The 18188-nt window shown below is 53.0% G+C and overlaps 1 protein-coding gene across 3 annotated transcripts in view; it reads left to right on the forward strand.

The window, feature by feature from the left end:
• Nucleotides 1-18188, forward strand: part of TACC2 (transforming acidic coiled-coil containing protein 2) — a 182650-nt gene that overhangs the window by 44968 nt on the left and 119494 nt on the right. The window contains exon 1 of one of the 3 annotated variants that reach the window (XM_042960094.1): nucleotides 11015-11072. The exons of 1 other annotated variant lie outside the window; for it this stretch is intronic. The gene's annotated coding sequence lies outside the window, so the exon portion shown is untranslated. Of the gene's footprint in view, nucleotides 1-11014; nucleotides 11073-11787; nucleotides 12029-18188 lie in introns of those variants that run through there. One more of the 3 variants, XM_042960093.1, reaches the window with a different exon arrangement.

The following is an 18188-nucleotide window of genomic DNA, read 5'->3' on the forward strand; positions in this document are numbered from 1 at the left end:
GGACTGGAAGGCGCGAACCCATGAGATCAGGACCTGAGCCGAAGTCGGACGTTTAACCGACTAAGCCACCCAGTGCCCGGTGATAACACTATTATTAAGGCAGGTTACTTGGCAACACGGGTTCATTGACACATGAACTAGCAGAGATGTGTTGCAGTTCATTTGCATCTGCCTTGGATTCTTTAGACCACGGCCATCACTACCCTCTAAAGATTCTTCTCCCTCAGCCACCAGCCTCCCCACCGGGGTGGCTTCAATGTTGCAACATTATATTTGACGCAAGGTCAGGCCATTCAGCTCACATGCGGAATGCATTCTTTTCCTTGGGGAACTAGGGCTTTGGGGTTAACCTCTTGCCAAGAGTGGCTGTAAAGTAGCTGAAACCTAACATTTGCGGGAGGGAGGGAGCGCCTGTGTGGGTGAGCCCGGCTGGGGCTACACCGGCAGAACGCATCTCTGAGTGCATCTTATGGGACAGATTGCCCCGACTATTCTGGCACATCGTTTTGAGCTGCTGGCCCATCCCAAACCTCCTAGAGGAAGGGGCGGGGCTGAAAGTTGTCTGTCCTTGCCTAACTGCCAGACATCATAGCACAATGGCTGCAGGAGGAGACCCTTCCTGGCAAGCGACCGAGCACCTGGTGTTTGAACATGCATGGCCAGAGTTGGCAGAAAATGAGACTTTGGGGGCGGGGTGGGGGGGCGGGGAGTACCAAGCCTGGGCGTGAGGTCTCAGCTCTAGGCCAGACGGCCTTTCCGGGCCACCTGGGAGGCCAGCTCCTCTGGCTTCTGAAGCATGGTAGCAGGGATGCTCAGCCTTTGAGACGGGTACCGCCTCACGCCTGGCTCAGAGATTCATAGTCACGAAATATCACAACCGGAAGCTCCCTCGTTTTACAGTCGAGATGCTTAAGACCCAGAGAAGGTGTGTGACTTCCCTAAGGGCACACAGCTTGTCAGGGGGCCACTGGTCCGACTTGTTTTGAATACGGTTCTTCTGGCCTCAAGACCATGCTCTTTTCAACCCCTGGCACTGGAGTGAGCTAGCATTGACTCTGCCAAGTGCAGCAAGCCACCCAGGTGAGCCTGGTACCAACGGATGTTCCAGATTGTTTTCTGCAGAGGGGTGGAAGTGGTGGGAAGCGATCTTGTCCTTGGATCACGTCTGGGAAAACCACATATGCCAGCTTACTTTAGCTTCTACTTGCAAAAACAAGTTACGTCGCGGCCTCTGTGTCGTGCTGGCTCTGGCTTTTCCTTCGCTTGTGGCCGGTGGCATTTGCAGGCAGATTGCAGAAAACCCGCTGCGCAACGCGAGCTGGAGGAACGCTCACGGATTCTCTAATTGGCCACGACTTGGGAAGCGTGCGGATGCTGATGGGGAGGGCAGTCTCGGGCGAGAGTTCTAGAGGAAGCTCTGTCGAAACTTGAGCTTCGTCTCCTCGCTGACTGTGTCTGTGTGAGCAGTTTACTAGAAAACCCTCAGAGTGGTTTCTCTACAAGTTTTCTTTACAAACAGTTGGGCCGTGAGGTCTTGGGAGGTAAAACCCTCTTAACGATCGTTGCAGGGTTTCGTTTTGTTTTTGCACGAAGATGGGAAGCTTGTCTTGTAGAAACCACCAGGCTCTGTGTTGAGTTGATGTTTACACCTCTTATTTGGTTCCTATTTTACCTTTGGCGGAGAGTAATTATTGTGTCCAGATGGCCCCCCATGGGGGGCACGTTTTGCTTTTCAGGAGCTCCCCTCACGTTCTGGGGTTGGGAGCTCTAACTGACCCGACGGGGGGAGGTGGTGACACTTTTCGGCTCCTTCCCCCAGTTCTGAAAAGCCATAGGCTCTACAAGTCCAGTGAAGGATATTCTGTGCCTTCCCTTCTAAATCTCTTCTCGTTTGACATAAAAATGTGGAGAAAGGTGTAAATATATACAGAGGCAGATCCAGACTTTACAGGTTTGAGGCAGGCACTTCAGCGCGGCTGAGAGATGCTGAGCAGAATCACAAGCCCTTGTCCCCAGGGTGACCCTCTGCCTCCCCCTCCCCCTCCTCATCAGCCCTCTCGGGACCACTTTCCTGTTCAAGACCAAATGTGGGGCTTGTGAAGCTCTCTCAACCCTCCAGCTCTGCAGGAGTCCCTCCCTCCTACCCCCTACCCAAGCATCAACAGTGTTTTCTGTAGCCTGACCACAATTTTAAGACAGGGACAAATAGATTACAGTTTCTCATATAGGAGTTCATCCTTTACAGAAGAGCGTGGGTGTCTGAGCCAGACAGACCTGGGTTCAAATCTGGCACTTATTTGGGACGGGGACTCAGGGACTCAGTCGGGTTGCTGAATCACTTGAAACCTCAGTTTCCTCATCTATAAAATGGTTATAAAGTTAGCCCCTACCTCTCAAGGATTCAGCGGGATAGTGAGTGGGAAGCGCTTGCTCGGGGCTGGCCCTTTTAAGAGCGAGCGACAAGGTGTGGGCCTGGTCTTATTTTTTTAGCACAGTAGGCTGCGCATAGTAGGCCCTCAACGGATGTTTGTAGATCGATTGTATCTTGTCCAGCGGGTAGATGGTGTGTCTACATCCCTCGAAAGCTATCTGTTGACTGTTGACGAGGTTAGTTCCACTAAACAACAAAATCACGGTGGCGATAAGCCATTCGCTCGTGCCTTTATTCCCTCCCTCCAGCCGAGGGCCTCCTACATAGAGGTCCCGTGCTAGGAGATGGGGGGCAGGGACTCTCATCCTCGGCACCATCGACGTCGGGGCCTGGGTAGTTGTTGCGGAGGGCCGTCCTGCACCCGGTAGGATGTTTAAGCAGTACTAGATGCCAGAAACATCTTCCAAGTCAGACGATCGAAAATGTCCCCAGCTAACTGCCAAATGTCCCCCAGTGGGCAAGGCTGGTCCCAGAGAGCCACTGCTCTAGGGCTGTGCTCTTCCCAATGTGGCTCCCTAAACTCACAGCCTCAGCATCACCCAGGAGCCTGTTGGACAGGCAGAAACTCTCAGGTCCTACCCCAGGCCTGCTGAGTCAGAATCAGCATCATACAAGGTGTTGGGTGACTTATTCACACATCAGAGCTCAAGACGCTGCTAAGTTCACGGGCCACCCTGTGAGTGGCAAGGATCTAGGGCACTGGCTTCAACCTTGGCTGCGCACAGAAATCTCCTAGAGAGCTGTAAAAAATATTGATGCTTGGGTGGGGCTCCCAGAGTTTCTGATTTAATCGATATAGGGGTGTGGCTGGGGCACAGGGCACTTTGAGAGTTCCCCAGGTGATTCGATTGTGTGGCAAAGTTTGAGAACCTTTGAGCTGGTCTAAGGAGTATAGAGACCAATCAAAGACTCGGGCTGCAGATGCTGATGTTGTCTGGGGGGGAAATGAGACATCTGTGTAGACTGAACCGCACCCTGTAACCACCCCTCACTCCCAGCCCCTCTGGGCCCTCACAACACGACAGCTGTTCATCAAATGTCTTATTTTTTAACCATTATGCCGATATCACACCGATACTGGACGCTGACTCCTGAAGAAGATTACTTTTCTGCCCAGGAAGACATTCCGGCAGGCAAAGCTTTCCTTCCCATTTGGTCAGTGACTCACACAAAATTAGGACAAGGCCAAGTTCAAATGCGGGCCGAGCTGAGCACAGGTTCTGGCAACGTGGGTTTTGTGCGCACTCAAGGAAAATTCCAAGGCCCTGTCTAGAAATTCCCGACGAGGTAAGGAGTCCTGTGGAAAGCTGCCCCATACATTTCCTGCACGTCTTTTGAGTTCAGGCTGACATTTCATTTTAGCATGGGCGGAGGTAATGGCTGAATTTTTTGAAGGCCTGAATCCCGCCTTACAAATATTTCTCTCCGCCCATACAGCTAAGTTTTGATGGGTTGCGGTTCAGGAATGTACCTCGCCGCTTGGACAGCCCTTTGTGGAATGCGAGGACTTCTCTGAGAAGCCCAGAGCTGTGATTCCTTCCAGAAAAAACTGACAAACAAATAACAACGACAGAGCTTCCTCAGAGTTTACTATGAAGTACATCATATTCTATTAGCATGATGGCTGAACTCACATGACAGAGCCGGGCACTGGTCCTGGGTTCCTCATGGCATATTTTCAGCTGACAGGTTCAGAGCATACACAAGTAACTTAGGGACGCCCGGCTGGGTGGCTCAGTCGGTTAAGCCTCCGACTTCGGCTCAGGTCATGATCTCACGGTTCGTGGGTTCAAGCCCCACATCGGGCTCTGTGCTGACAGCTCACAGCCTGGAACCTGCTTCAGATTCTGTGTCTCCCTCTCTCTCTCTGCCCCTCCCCTGGTCGCATTCTGTCTCTGTCTCAAAAATAAATTAAAAAAAATTTTTTTTTAAATAACTTGAAGCTTAGCTCTTGGTCAGTGTGGACTGGTTAGGGGTTTGGGTTCACAAACACACAGCCTGTGTGTGAACGTAGTTCTGCTGGATGCCAGCTGGGATAGAGACCCCCAGGTCCGTTTTCTCCTTTGTCAGCTAAGGACAATAGCCACAAAGGCTCATAGGAGCATTAAACGAGAGAAGAGACAAAAGCCACTTAGCAGAGTGCCAGCTGGGTAGCAAAATGCTCGCAAATGTTAACGAGTACTATAGTTTTAAAAAAGTTTTTCAGTTGCCTTTTTGGTTTCCTTTATCTGATTGTTGAGTGGGGAAGGCAGAGAGCAAGCCGTCACGTGGGAAGTATCTTTGCCACCTTTCCCAGCTGGCAGCTGAGGGGATCACCTGTTAGGTGAGCGTGCTTTTTGGGGTTGGGTCTCTGGTGGCTGGGGGAAGCCTTGAGATCTGTCTTGCTGCAGAAGAAGGACGTTAAGGTGCCGTGAGGTCCTAGCTGGAAAGGCTGAGGGAGGCTGGTCCTGGGGGAGGGGACCCTTCTGCCAGGAGAGGGGAAAGGTGGCAGGGATGAGCCCTGGGCCGACAGTCAGCACAGCAGGGACAAAGCCCGTGCAGGGACAGCACTGGGGGAGACTAGGTTTTCTGCCCGCAAGCCGACCACACTCTGGTTCAAGAGACAGCACACAGGCATTAGAAGACAAAAACAGCTCAAGGCCCTAATCATCTTTGCCTTTCGTTTGGCAATTGATGTAGGTGGCCACCAGCCCGGATCCCGAAGGTATTCTCCGCGAGGCAGGGGGTTTGTCACTTCTGTCCACGCCTGTCTGCCAGCACCTAGGAGGACCTAACCCACTGAAGGTGCTCAAGAAATCTTTGTTGAATGAGCTAATCATAGACTTCGTTATCACAAAACGTTCCTCGGTAGATTCAAGAATAGATTTCATGCTCACTACCTAGAGCATTCTATGTTTCTTCTCCCGCCCCCTTTCCTTCTTTTCTTAGCTCAACATTTCAGCAATGTCATTTAGTGATGTACCACCTTGAAGGCTTACCTTATCTATAGACCGTTCGTATCACTATCTACTTACTGTTTGTCTTTCTACTGCTTCATTTGTATTTCCTTGTATTCTTTTGTTCTGTCCCAGGGAATCTCTGGGAAGTTAGAGGTTTGGTGTGCTAATTACGTTTCTTTCATAATATGCGTTAAGTGCATAACTATTAAAATATCCCCAGAGGAGTAATCTTAATACGGTAACACCTTTTTATACTCTACAACTCACCTTAAGTATTCCCTCTTCTGGAAAATCTCCCCGTACCTCTTGCAGGGCTGATGAAATATTCCCTTTTTGCCCCTATCGTGTAGTAGCCATTCCCTCGTCTGACCTTAGGAGTGAGCACAGAGACCTTGCACAGGGCCCCAACATAGCAGGTACTCGATAAGTGATTTTGATGGGCTGAACGAAACTCCTTGAGTGTATCCAAGTTTACACCGTCTGGCTACACGTAGGTGCCCCGACCAGAGGCCCTGTTATTCCATGAGGACAACATTCAGGGGCTCAGTGTTCCTGAGCTCCTATTCGGGTGCCCGCCAGCAAGTCAGATACATGAACTTCCATTTAGACCCACACCCCCAGCAAAGAGCGAGTGTGTTCTTTGTCCAGGGAGATATCACGTACTCCCCGTCGGTTAACCAGCCAGCCCTGTGTATTTCTAGTGTCCGGCCTTATTTCCCAGATTTCTCCGTGTATCCGGCTGTGGCATTGGCAGTCCAGGGAGCGGCCCTTGGTCCAGTGGGGCAGAAGCAAGTCTTGGGATAGAATGGAAGTTCCTTTCAGCCTACTGAAATAACTTCAGTTGTATTTACTGACGTAACCTCTACACCCCACGTGGGGCTTGAACTCACAACCCCAACCGAGCTCAAGAGTTGAATGCTCTTCTCACTGAACCAGCCAGGTGCCCGTAAAAAATAACTTCTAGTATACACACTGTACCCTCTCCTTCTTCAGGCACAAGTGCCAGCTACCCCTGGGGTCGGCTGGTGTTCCTGGTTCCACGCTCCTGCTTCTTGCCTCTCCAGCTTGAGCCTGTCTTTCCAGGCAGGGTCCTGCCTTATACGGTTTTGTCCCCCCCGTGGGCACCCGGGACAGTGATTGCAGATGCTCAGGGAATATTTTATTAGTTCGCAGGTATTTTTGTGTTGGGCAAGTTTGGGCACAGGTTTCTAGCCTGGCTCCCCACGTTCGTGTGGCTTGTCACTTCTCAGCCACAGCAAAATACCGTTGCCACAAAAGAATATTAAAGGAAACTGCAAACAGGTAGCCAAGCCTTCTTTAGTGGACAGGGCAGGGGTGTTTCCTAGGCACCAATTTGCCTTTTGTAGTCCAGAAGGCTCCCTTGGCAAATGGTCTTTCATTTGCTTTATTGTGGCTTGCCATCCCTTTCTGCAGCCTTAGGTTTGGTATCTGCCAAATGAGCACTTCTCAACATCACTGAAGTTGATCGTTCCGTCAGGATGCTTTTCAGGACGCAAGTAACAGATGGCCCAATACGAGAAAACCTCGGCCATAATAGGTCCAATCCCCTCACCTGCAGGGAGTCCAGAGGCAGGGCACTGTTAAGGTCGAGTAATTCATTAGCTCATTTCATCTCCCCTTCTACCCACATGTGGTCTGTTGGCTGATGTCCTCCTGGTCATCGTTTCAAGCTGCCTGCGGCAACACCAAGCATGAGCCCTCGAGACCACGTCAAGAGGCAGGGGGACATCTGGGCGGGAGATACACCATCTTGTGTCTTCTCTGAAGACTCAGGGCAGTGTCTCCATAAGCCCAGCTGACTTCCCTTTCTGTCTCACTGGCCGAGGGTCACATGTCACATGTGTCACGATTATTGGAACATAAGCAAGTCCGTAAATAGGGAGAGGGAACCTCACTTTTGGAGACCACCAGTGACCCGCACCGCCAAACTTTGCTTCAGACTTTCTCGCAGTGTGGTTTGGAAAGCGTCTCGGCCCAGAACATGCTTGCTAACATGCACATTCTTGAGCCCCCCTTCCCTGACCTGCTGTACCAGAATCTCTGGGAGCATTTTAACAATAGTCCAGTGGGTCTCACGGGCACTGAGTTTCAGACGATAGGTCTGGTGTTTGTGGTGGTCTCATTGACAGACCGTAGGCAATCCTTCGGCAATGCTGATCCCTTTGCGGGGAGGCTGAGAGAGCAAAAGGAAGGAAGAGTTAGGCTTCAAAATTTCCCTTCCCAGTCCTTGCCTTTTGGAGATTCAAACAGAAATATTAACTGATGCAGGGGCCCCTGGGTGGCTCAGTCGGTTGAGCATCCGACTTCAGCTCAGGTCATGATCTCGCAGTTCGTGAGTTCGAGCCCCGCGTCGGGCTCTGTGCTGACAGCTCGGGGCCTGGAGCCTGCTTCGGATTCTGCGTCTCCTTCTCTCTCTGCCCCTTCCTCACTCATGCTCTGTCTTTCTGTCTCTCAAAAATGAATAAATGTTAAAAAAAAATTTTTAAAAAGAAATATTAACAGATGCAATGTTGATATCTAGGATTTGCTTCAAAAATAATCTGGGTAGCAACGGGGAAGTGAGCATGGGAACAAAACAGAAATGGCCGTGAGTTGATAATACCGAAAGCGGGTAAGATACATATCATTATACCGTTCTGTCTACTTACATTTCAAAAAAAAAAAAAAATCTCCTTCCGGGAAACCTGCCCGGTCCCAGTGCAGCCTTTGACCTTGGGTGTCACTCTCCTTCTTGAGACTCAGGCGGGATGCCAGGATTCCAAAAGCAATGGTTCTTTTCTATAAAGCAGTGTTGCCACATTTTATCCCCCCCACCCCCGCCCCCCAGCTTCTCTCCAAACGAACCTTCTCTCCAAACAAAATCTTGTGTGGAACCCAAAGATAATGACAAATAACAGTGGGAGAGCTCTGGTCATAGGCACTATGGGTGCCTCCCGGGCAGCCTTTAAGGTAACCCCAGAAACCCTAGAAGAGAGATTAGCAGCGGCTGCACGACAGCAGCCAAAACAGTGCTGAAAACACTCATACAGACAGCATTTCTGCAGAGGCCTTGGCCCTGTACTTAGACCCAAGAAATCCTTCGGATGTGAAGATTCAGTCCTGGATGCAGTTACTAAGGCACGTGCTTTCTGCCTGCGATTCCATCTTTTTCTATAGTTTCCGGGTATCCCAAGTCCCAAGGCACGAGCACACATCTTTCCTCCTCTGTACCAGCAGGAGGAGACAGGGAGTGCACGTTCACTATAGCTTCAGCTTTGCGGCCTGGGCAGCATGTCTGTCTGTGGCTGGGACCAGAACCGTGTGGGCCGGCTGAGAATTTCTGGTGTGGGTCAACTCCATCACTTGGTGGGATTTGAATCTCAATTTCCTGTGATATAGGGAGCTCTTGACTTCATCTTTTTTTTTAATGTTTATTTATTTATTTTAAGAGAGAGAGAGTGGGGGAGGGGCAGAGACAGAAGGAGAGAGAGAGAGAGAGAGAGAGAGAGAGAGAGAGAGAGAGAGAATCCCAAGCAGGCTCCACACTGTCAGCACCAAGCCTGATGTGGGGCTCGATTTCATGACTGTGAGGTCATAACCTGAGCTGAAATCAAGAGCCTGAAATCAAGTTGGCTCAACCGACTAAGCCACCCAGGCTCCCCTTGACTTCATCTTCTTTTTTTAAAAATTTTTTTAATGTTTGTTTTTGAGAGAGAGCGCAAGCAGAGGAGGGGAAGAAAGAGAGGGAGACACACGACCCAAAGCAGGCTCCAGGCTCTGAGCTGTCAGCACAGAGCCCGATGCAGGGCTCGAACCCACAAACTGCGAGACCATGACCTGAGCCACAGTCGGACGCTTAAGTGACTGAGCCACCCAGGTGCCCTTTTGACTTCGTCTTCTAATGAGTATATCCTACACTGGCCCATGGCTCTGTCTGGCCGCCGGCTGCCTAACACCACAGCACTGTTTGAGCGTGGAGGTGCCTTGGAGGAGTGCTAGGGACAAGCCTTGCTCAGCCAGAGTGATCTCCTGCAGTGAGTAATGTTAGACGCTAGAAACATTCCTAGAATTCAAGATACTTTCATAAAATCCTTCAACAAAGAGTAAATCACAATAATAACCAGATACCTACCGCCTTGGTTTCCTATCGCTGTTGTAATAAATTACCACAAAATTAGTGGCTTAAGACAATATAAATTTATTTTCTTATAGTTCTGCAGGTAAAACGTCCGACACGGGTCTTAACTGGCTTCAAATTACGGTGTCTGTAGGCGTGTGTTCCTTTCTGGAAGCCTAGGGAAAAATCTACTTCCTTGCTTTTCTGCAACCACATTCATTGGCTCATGGTGCCCTTCAAAGCTAGCATAGCATCTTCACGTGTCTGTCTGTCTGTGCTTCCATTGTCACCCTTCTTTCCCTGACCTCTCTTCTTCCCCCCTCCTTCACTTCCAAGGACCCTTGTGATTACTTGGGGTTCACCTGGATAATCCAGGATAATCTCCCTATTTTAAGGTCTGGTGATTAGCGACCTTAATTCCATCTACAATCTTAATTCCTCTTTGCCATGTAAATTCAGGTATTCATAGACCGTGGGGCTTAAGATGTGGACATTCTCAGTGCAGGGACATCACTTGGCTGACCACACCACTGGGTTTTCAAAGCCCAGTGGTATCTTCCTTTGTCATGAAAGAGATGCATCCAGCAGGTTTCACGTGGAAGGGACAGCTCCTCAAATTCATCTTAGCTCTTTGCCTAATTGGAATGCTTGAGCTTAACAAGGTAGAGAGTGGGGTTTTTTGTTTGTTTGTTTGTTTGTTTGTTTGTTTTACCATAAATGGGTATGACCTGGAATTAGGGCACAAGGACACAGAAGACTGGGCATTACAATTCCCGCTTTTCCAATAGTGGATGGTATACACTGAAACAAATTAGAAGATTTTGGTCTCGGTTACCACATTTGTGAAATGGGTACATTAATACCCATTGTGAACGAGGAGTCTATTTAAAATTTTGTTTGTTCACTTATTTATCTTGAAAGAAAGAGTGTGAGCAGGGGAGGAGCAGAGAGAGAGAGGGAGACAGAGAATCCCAAGCAGGCTCCGTGCTGTCAGCCTAGAGCCCCACAAGGGGCTCCATCCCACAAACCGTGAGACCATAATCTGAGCCAAAAACAAGAGTCAGACACTTAACGGACTGAGACACCTGGGTGCCACCTAGGTGTCTGTAACAAGGAATTGATTTAAATTTCCATCAGAAGTGTGGCTCTTAGAAGCATGGTGTTAAAATTTTTTTTTTTTTTTTTTTTTTTTAGTGGAAGGTGATAAAAGTCTATTTCTTTATTCTACATGGAATTCTCATTCAGGGCCATCAAGCCTCGGGTCTTTCTTTCTTTCTTTCTTTCTTTCTTTCTTTCTTTCTTAAGTATATGATATTTATTGTCCAATTGGTTTCCATACAACCCCAGTGCTCATCCCAAAGGGCATCTGTTTCTTTAAGAGGAGGAAAGGAAGCGTTGAGTCATTTGTGAGTCTCTTGCCCTTTGGTCCCTGCATATAAAATATAGCAATGCTTTCTTGAAACCGAACTTAAAATAGGAAGCCTGGCATCCGCATATAGCCACAGACTCTTAATTCTTTTCCTTCTTTCTGCCTCGCTGCAGAAATAGCCAGAGGAAGGGTGAGCCTTCAGGGCGGTACAGGCAGGTAAGCGCCACTGCTGGGTATGAGGTCGATGTTAGCGCAGGAGTCGCTCTGGGGCCCTATAAGGGAAAAAATTACAACCAACAAGTCGCAAATGGAAACACAGGCTCCCTGCAAATACCGGGAAGCGGCTTGGCTTTAGTCTCTGCCTACTTCCGAGGGCAACGGCCCAGGAGAAGGCAGTCAAGTTTGGCAAACTGTAGAGCACAGCGCACTCTAAAGCATCTGTGGTCGGGCAGGGTTATTCGGTCTCCGCAGATGAAAACAGAAGAGCCAGAATTTGGCTCCAAGGAACAAGCGAGGCACCATTCCATCCCCACCTTCTTTTTCCGGGGCCTGCTCCCGGCTCCCCAGCTGTGTGCCGATCGCAGGGTTGGGACCCAGGGCCCGCCCTCGGCCTCAGGCATTTCGCACGGTGCCTTCCCCGCCTTTGCCAGGCGTAGTGGAAAGCGCCGTGGAAAAACTCAGACCCGTAACAAGTGGTCATGACTCAAAGGCTCCTGGAAGTAGCCTGCGGTGCGTTCGGGAGCCGCGTCCGGGCCGCGCCGCGTCCGTCCGGCTGCGCCCGTCCCCCGCTCGCTCTGCGGCCGCCGGGGCCCCGGGGCTCCCGGGCGCGCCGCCGCCGGCCCCGCGCATTCCTGGCCCGGGAGGAGAGCGCGGCGGGCGCCCTGCGCGAGCAGCTGGCCGCGCGCGGGCCGCTCGGAGCGCCGAGAGCTGGGGGAGGAGCCTGGCCCGGCCGCCGCCGCGCTCCCAGTCATTGGCCTTTTGTGCTGCAACTTTGCCCGACCCTCGGGGGGCCGCGCCGCCCCCGCGCCCGCCCCGCGCCGTTGCCCCGGGAAAGTTTGCGTCGCCGGGCCGGGCCGTGGGGACTCCGCGCGCCGCCGCTCGGCTCGGGAAAGTCAGCCGCGTCCCCGAAGGAAGGCGACTCCGCGCGAGTCATCCGCGATCGCCCCGGGCGGGTAAGTGCGCCGCGGCCGCGGGCGGGCGCCCGGGGTCAGGGAGGAGACGGGCGTCCCCGGGACCTTGGCCGCCAGACAAAGGCGTGCTGGAAGTGGTAGCCGAAGCTCGCCCCGCTTTCCCCAGGAGGCACTGGCTGCGGGCAGGAAAGAGGCGAAGCACGCATTTGTGGCCCCTGCTGGCAGAGGAGTGTGTCTGCGGGGCGGCCGGCGGGTCCCGGGAGTGTGCCCGGGAGGCTCGCTCCGGCGCTGAGACCGCTCGGGGTGCGCGCCCGCGGCCGGGGTCCCCGCCCAGGGTCGAGGTCTCCGCCCGCGGTCGGAGTGCGCGCGCGTGGCCGGGTCCTCGCCCGCGGTTGGGGTGCGTGCCCGGGGCCGCGGTCCCCGCCCATAGGTGGAGTCCCCGCTTGCAGTTGCGGTCGGGGACCGGGGTCAGCGCCCGCAGTGGGGTCCCCGCCGGTGACCCGGCTGTGCGCCACCCCCGCGGAGGCTCCTCCCGAGTTCGAGCGGTGCCACCCGGTCGCGCGGGGTCACCCCCGGCGGGCCACGGCGGCGCGTGGATTAGCCATAAAACTGCACTGCATTTCCTCCGAGTTGGGGACTTTTAAATTCTCGAATAGTTACGTCAGCGGGGCCGAGCGCACTTCAGGGCTCCGGCGAGCACGTGACCCGCGGAGCTTCCCTCGGGCGTCCTTGACTCCCGGGCCCCCGCGGCGTGAGTCTTCCTTGGCCTCTGGACGTCCTCGAAAGGCGACTTCGAGAGTCCTGATTCCCCGCACTGGCCGAGAGCGCTTTCTGCAGCACGCTGTTGCCTTGGAGCTCAGGCCGTGTTCGTTGTCCTTCTCAGTGGTGGTCTTTCCTTAAAATGGCATCATCATCGTCATCGTCAGAGGGTTATCCTTGTTGTTCTTATCTGCTAGCTCTGCCAGATGCTGGGACAGGACCTTGTGGCCATGGGTTAAATACAACCGAGATAGTGCGAGAAAGGGTGACTCCAGGCAAGGGTGGACTGGGGAGGTGGAAATAGGAGCTCTGTGTCAGGAAGGGCCCCCAAGGGGGCTCGGTTGCCGCTGAGACAGTGTGCAGGGGTGGGGGGTGGGGGTTACGGCCGTCCCAAGCCCCTACCAGCCGGGTACTGGAGATTCAAGGGTCCTGGTGCTGTTTTCTGTTTTATGCCAGAAGAGGGCGGAGATTCGTCAGAAGGCAAAGAACTCTGTGTTCTTCTTTCTCTGGGATTCTCTATGAGGCCACATTTCAAAAGCTGTTTTCATTGTAGTATTTGGAAGTGACTTTGGAAATGTCTGGGGCCATGTCCCGAGGCTGGGTTTCATCTGTGGTTTCGTCCATTCCGAATCACTTAACATGTTTCAGAGTGGAGTCTTCACGATTGTTTTCAGGGTGGTGTAGCTGGAACTGGAAGGAAGGGTTTGCTGGGGATTGGGGAGTGGACTACGACAGCCGTGGACTTTGAGCAGCTCAGGCTGTGAGGTCTTGGAGAGAACAGGACCGGTTGTGCTGCGCAGGTGAGTCCCCTGGGGCTCCTGCTCACAGGCTCTGCCCTGGGCTCAGGCATTCTCCTCGGAGGAGAGCGGGAGCAGGAAGTAGGTCAGGAGCTGCCCTCCTTGTGTAGATGCCACGGCCGGACTCTCGGGTGCCCGGTGCGTCCTCTTCGTCTCGTGCATTGTTGCTAGTCCCTCAGGTAGGCCAGGCACCCTAGAGCCCGACCCACCACAGGCTTCACCCGCTTACGGAGATGCACTGAGCAAATGCGCCCCGTCTGGGAAACCTGGACAGAAGCTGCTCCCGGTCCCTCTGTTCACCTCCTTCCTCTTTGTCTCTAGGTTTGAGCCCTTGACATTGATTATAGCTGGAGGGAAACTGGAAGATCCAAGTTGCATTTTACAGGTGCCCAAAGGGAAAGTGGGACAAGTCCAGAGTCACATGCGAAGGTGGGACTCAAACCCAGGACCCCAGACACCTGGCGCGGTGTGCCTTCAGCCAAGTCCTGCGGCCTCTTTGGTCTCATCCTGCTTCGTACTGTGGTTATTTATGTTTGTCATTTCTGTGGAGACAGACACTGCTCGAGGGAGGACCTGCCTAGTTTGTAGTACACCCTGCAGGAGTGACTGACACGGGTCTGGAAAGGGGGGGGGGGGCGGTCAGTGGTGGTTGAAGTGAGTAAGACACAGCCCCTGCTTTCAAGGAGCAGTGTGTGTGTGAGAGAGAGATACTCCTGAACATACACCTGCTGGTCAGGCTTTACGAGGAGGCTAGTGCCCAGTAGGGGATGTCTGGAAATGTACGAGGGTGTTTTGCTTGTCACTGTGACCAGAGAGGCCACCACTGATATCTCTCTGGTGAGGGTCTGGGATGCTGTGCATGGGATATTCCTGTACAACCAAAAACTGTCTCGTCCACAATGCCAATAGCACCCCCTAGAGAGGACCCGGCAAGGGTCAAGGGTTTGGGGAATTGGGAGAGACCAATTCTACTAGAAGATGCATGATGGGGGTCTATGGGCTTTTGAGGCCCCAGGCTGCAGGTGTAGATGAGGCTGGGAGAGACCGAGGGCTGAGTTTAGAGCACGTGTGTGTGTGTGTGTGTGTGTGTGTGTGTGGTGTGTGTGTGTTCTTTGGAGATTCGGTTCCACAGCCAAAAGCAAATGGTTCGTGGATGAACTGTGGTTTGGGTTTACAGGCCCTGGTACCTTTTGCACAATCAGGAGAAGGTCTAGGAGGCTGGTGATCGAGTCTCCGACTCTCCCCGAGCAGAGGAGCAAAGCAAAGAAGGAGAAGGCTGCAGAACTGGGTGCCCTGGTCTCGCCCACTGTGACGCATGTGAAATCTGGCTCGATGGCTGGGTTTTGTCTCCCTGTCCCTCACCGAGGTCACGGTCCTTTGTCTATAACCTCAATAATCATTTCCACAGCAACTCACTGGGATGACAGAGCGGCCTGAGGGTTACGGAACCGTTCAGGACAAAGGAAAAGGCATGAAAAAAAGAAGACCCAGGGAAACAAAGCTCCCAGTTTAGAGACTGAGCTCCTATATTTGAGTCTCTGCCCCACTCTCGCCAACTGTGTGCCCTCGGGCAGGTCACTAACCGTTTCTGAGTCCCCATTTCCATCTCCTCGTGGTGGGGACACATACTCCTGCCCGCCTGGCTCCATGGAACTGTGGGGGCAAGTGCCATCATGTGCCCGCAAATACCTGGCAAACTGTGACGTGCTGTGCAAACAGGAATTCCTGGTTCTGTTTCTCACCTGGTTATGATTCAGTCCCTAATACCTCCAAGAGCTGATTTTTATTGTTATTATTTTTATTTTATTTATTTTTTAAAGGTTTATTTATTTATCTGAGAGGGAGGAGAGAGAGAGGGAGCGGGCGAGCACAAGCGGTGGAGGGGCAGAGGGAGGGAGAGAGTCAGCCCGGAGCCTGTGGTGAGGCTTGAGCCCACGAATTGTGAGATCGAGACCTAAGCCACAATCAAGAGCCGATGTTCAACCGACTGAGCCATGTAGGCGGCCCTCCGAGAGCTTAGTTTTACTCTTAGGATTTTTAGGTGGGAATGAGACGGTGTGCTAGTCAACATCGTTCTCTTATTTGGAAGCCGCTCAGCTAGCCTCCGGTTTTGTCTGTCCTCCCGTTTCATTGGTCATTTCTATTTTGCCCAGAAAATAAGTAAAAATAACAGAATAGGAAACTGAGTTCAGCTCTACCCACAGAGAGCAAATCTGGGGAGAAAAATGGAAAGAAAAAGCAGCTGCTGCATGGGCTCATATGCAGGTGTGGCTGTTTCCAGCCACCCTCATCCCTCTCCCTGTGCACCTGTGGCCACGTGGCCCCCCCCCCCCCCCCCCCCCCCCCGCCATCTGTGTCATTTACAGCCATGGCTTCTGGCCAGCAGTCCCAGCTTCCAGCTCCCAAGGGCAGGGGCTTGGTTCACATCATGATGGTTCCCCCAACGGGAGCCCCGTTCCAAAGAGAAAAGGCTGTAAGAGGTTGGCTCATGTCGGCATCAGGAACATCTTCTCCTTCCATCTTTCATCCTTCTGACTCTCGGCTTCCCATGGCTGCCTGCCCTCCAGCTGCCTCCTTCCTGCTAAGAAAGGAGAAGGTTCGGTATCTCGCGTGTGCCTTCAATGCAGCTCGCCCAGGAACCTGCATTCGACAGCTCCCTGCGTCGAGCTCCCAGGGTATCTGGCAGTCAGCCATGTGCCAGGGTCTCCCTCATCGAGGGCTGACCAGACCCCGCCTCATGTCTCCCGCCCTGCCCTCTGGAACTGCGGGTAGATGCCTTTGTTCCTTGCAGAGGGTCCAGGCTTCACTGCATTCTGCGTGCGTAGGGAGAGCTGTCCTGGGTATTCGTGCTACTTGTGTGGTTTTGGAACCAGGGGGAAAGCAATCCGTGACCGTCAGAAGAAACTGAGGATTCAGCAAGGTTTACAAACACCCAACAGGTAAACTTTGGCCTTGTCTGTGTAAAAACACTCAAGGCATTCGTTCAAACTCCGGCGTGCGAGCTGAGATGCCCGCTCTTACGCTCGAAGAAATTAGAGAGGAAGCCGGCCCTGGTCTGAATTAAGTGGCAGCGAGGGCACTCTGGTGGCAGCAGCTGATAACATCTCTGTTGTTGCTACTTTCCATGCATCCATATCGTCAGCAAATATCTATTGAGCCCCTGTGATGTGATTGACACCATGCTTTACACATGCTTCGAGCCCTTATCTCTTTCAACAATCTTTTCAAGTTATACAATTTGTCCCCATTTCACAGGGTCAGAGTCTGAGGCTCCAAGAGGTTAACAGACTTGCCCAGGGCCAACATGGCTAGTAAATGGCAGAGCTGGACTCAGGCTCAGATCTACCCTCTCCAGAGCCTGGGCCGTCTGGTACTTAGAGTTGCTACCCATCTACCCACCCTGTGGACGACTCAGTTTGATTTCTGTGCCAGTGTTCTGGTGGAAATGAGTCACCTGTGGGTTCCATGCACTGGCTTTCGGGAGAAGTAGGCACCCTGGGCCAGGATCTTGACCCCAGAAGTGCTGGCCCGTTTGGCAGGTGTCTTGTCTCAGCCTTGTCCCTTTGATCCGGGGGACAACTGCATCATCACTCCCCTGAGTGTGTGGCTTTTCCCAGCACCTGGGTGGGATAAGTTCATTGTCTCTTGAAAAGAACAGTGGGCACCGCCTCCTTGCCTCATCCTCCTGGAATGACTTCCTCCCCTTTGGCTTGTCATCAACCCCCGTTCTTGCGCCCATTAACCCCAAGGGGTGTGGGAATGGCAGTCCAATTTTAAGGCATGATTAAGTTGTACACGAGAAAAACGTCTCCTTCCGCGCCTCCTCCCTACCACCAGGCCTCCTGGGAGCTGGAGCCTTGAGTCACCAGGTCACTCCCTCCCTCCCGTCCTTAAGTCCTAACCAGGAACCTGGCCCCTGGCCAACGGGGCACTGTCCAGGCCTTCTCCCAAGCCAGGCCAGGGGCTGAACCTCTGGAGCCTCAGGGTTTGCAGGTCAGAAAATCACTGGGCTGGAAGGGAGCAGAGACGATGAACTGTCCAAACCTCCTCTTCTGGAGGGGGCGCCCACAGCCCGGGGAGGGAAAGGGTTCGCCCAGCTCGCCTGTGCCGGCTGCTCACCTGTTTTCCTGGGGGAGGCAGACCCTGCCCGGCAACTTTCCTGTCACTGTTCACGGCTCATCCTGGAGAGAGATGCTGCTTGGGGCCGCGCGACCCGTCTGCCCTCGAGGCCTGGGGTCAGAGCAACCAGGATGGTGCTCGGCTCAGGGTGGCTTTGGGTAGAGCGACTTCCCTGCCCAGAGGCTCCGTTTGCTCTTGGTGAAATGGGCTGTCGCGTTGCTTCAAGTGACAAATGGCCTGCATAGTGCCTGGCACACAGAGGATGTTCATGAACATTGATTCCCTTTGCTGCCACCTGGATTCCTTCCTGTCCCATGACGTGTGCTGGCGTTCACACGGAGCCAGGGGTTTGTGCGGTGTGCCCACACCTGGGGGCACACACCTGGGCAGGGGAGGGGGGACGTGTGGACTGGGACTGCGACAAAGCGCTTCCTTCTGGGCTGTTCTGTGGGGAAGGCCGTGCCCCCTGTTGTGTTTGTATTCATGATGCGGAGCGCGTCCCAGGTGCCGGGTCCTTTGCCAGAGAA

The sequence above is a fragment of the Panthera tigris genome, chromosome D2, assembly GCF_018350195.1.
Source record: "Panthera tigris isolate Pti1 chromosome D2, P.tigris_Pti1_mat1.1, whole genome shotgun sequence".
NCBI classification, from domain to species: domain Eukaryota; kingdom Metazoa; phylum Chordata; class Mammalia; order Carnivora; family Felidae; genus Panthera; species Panthera tigris.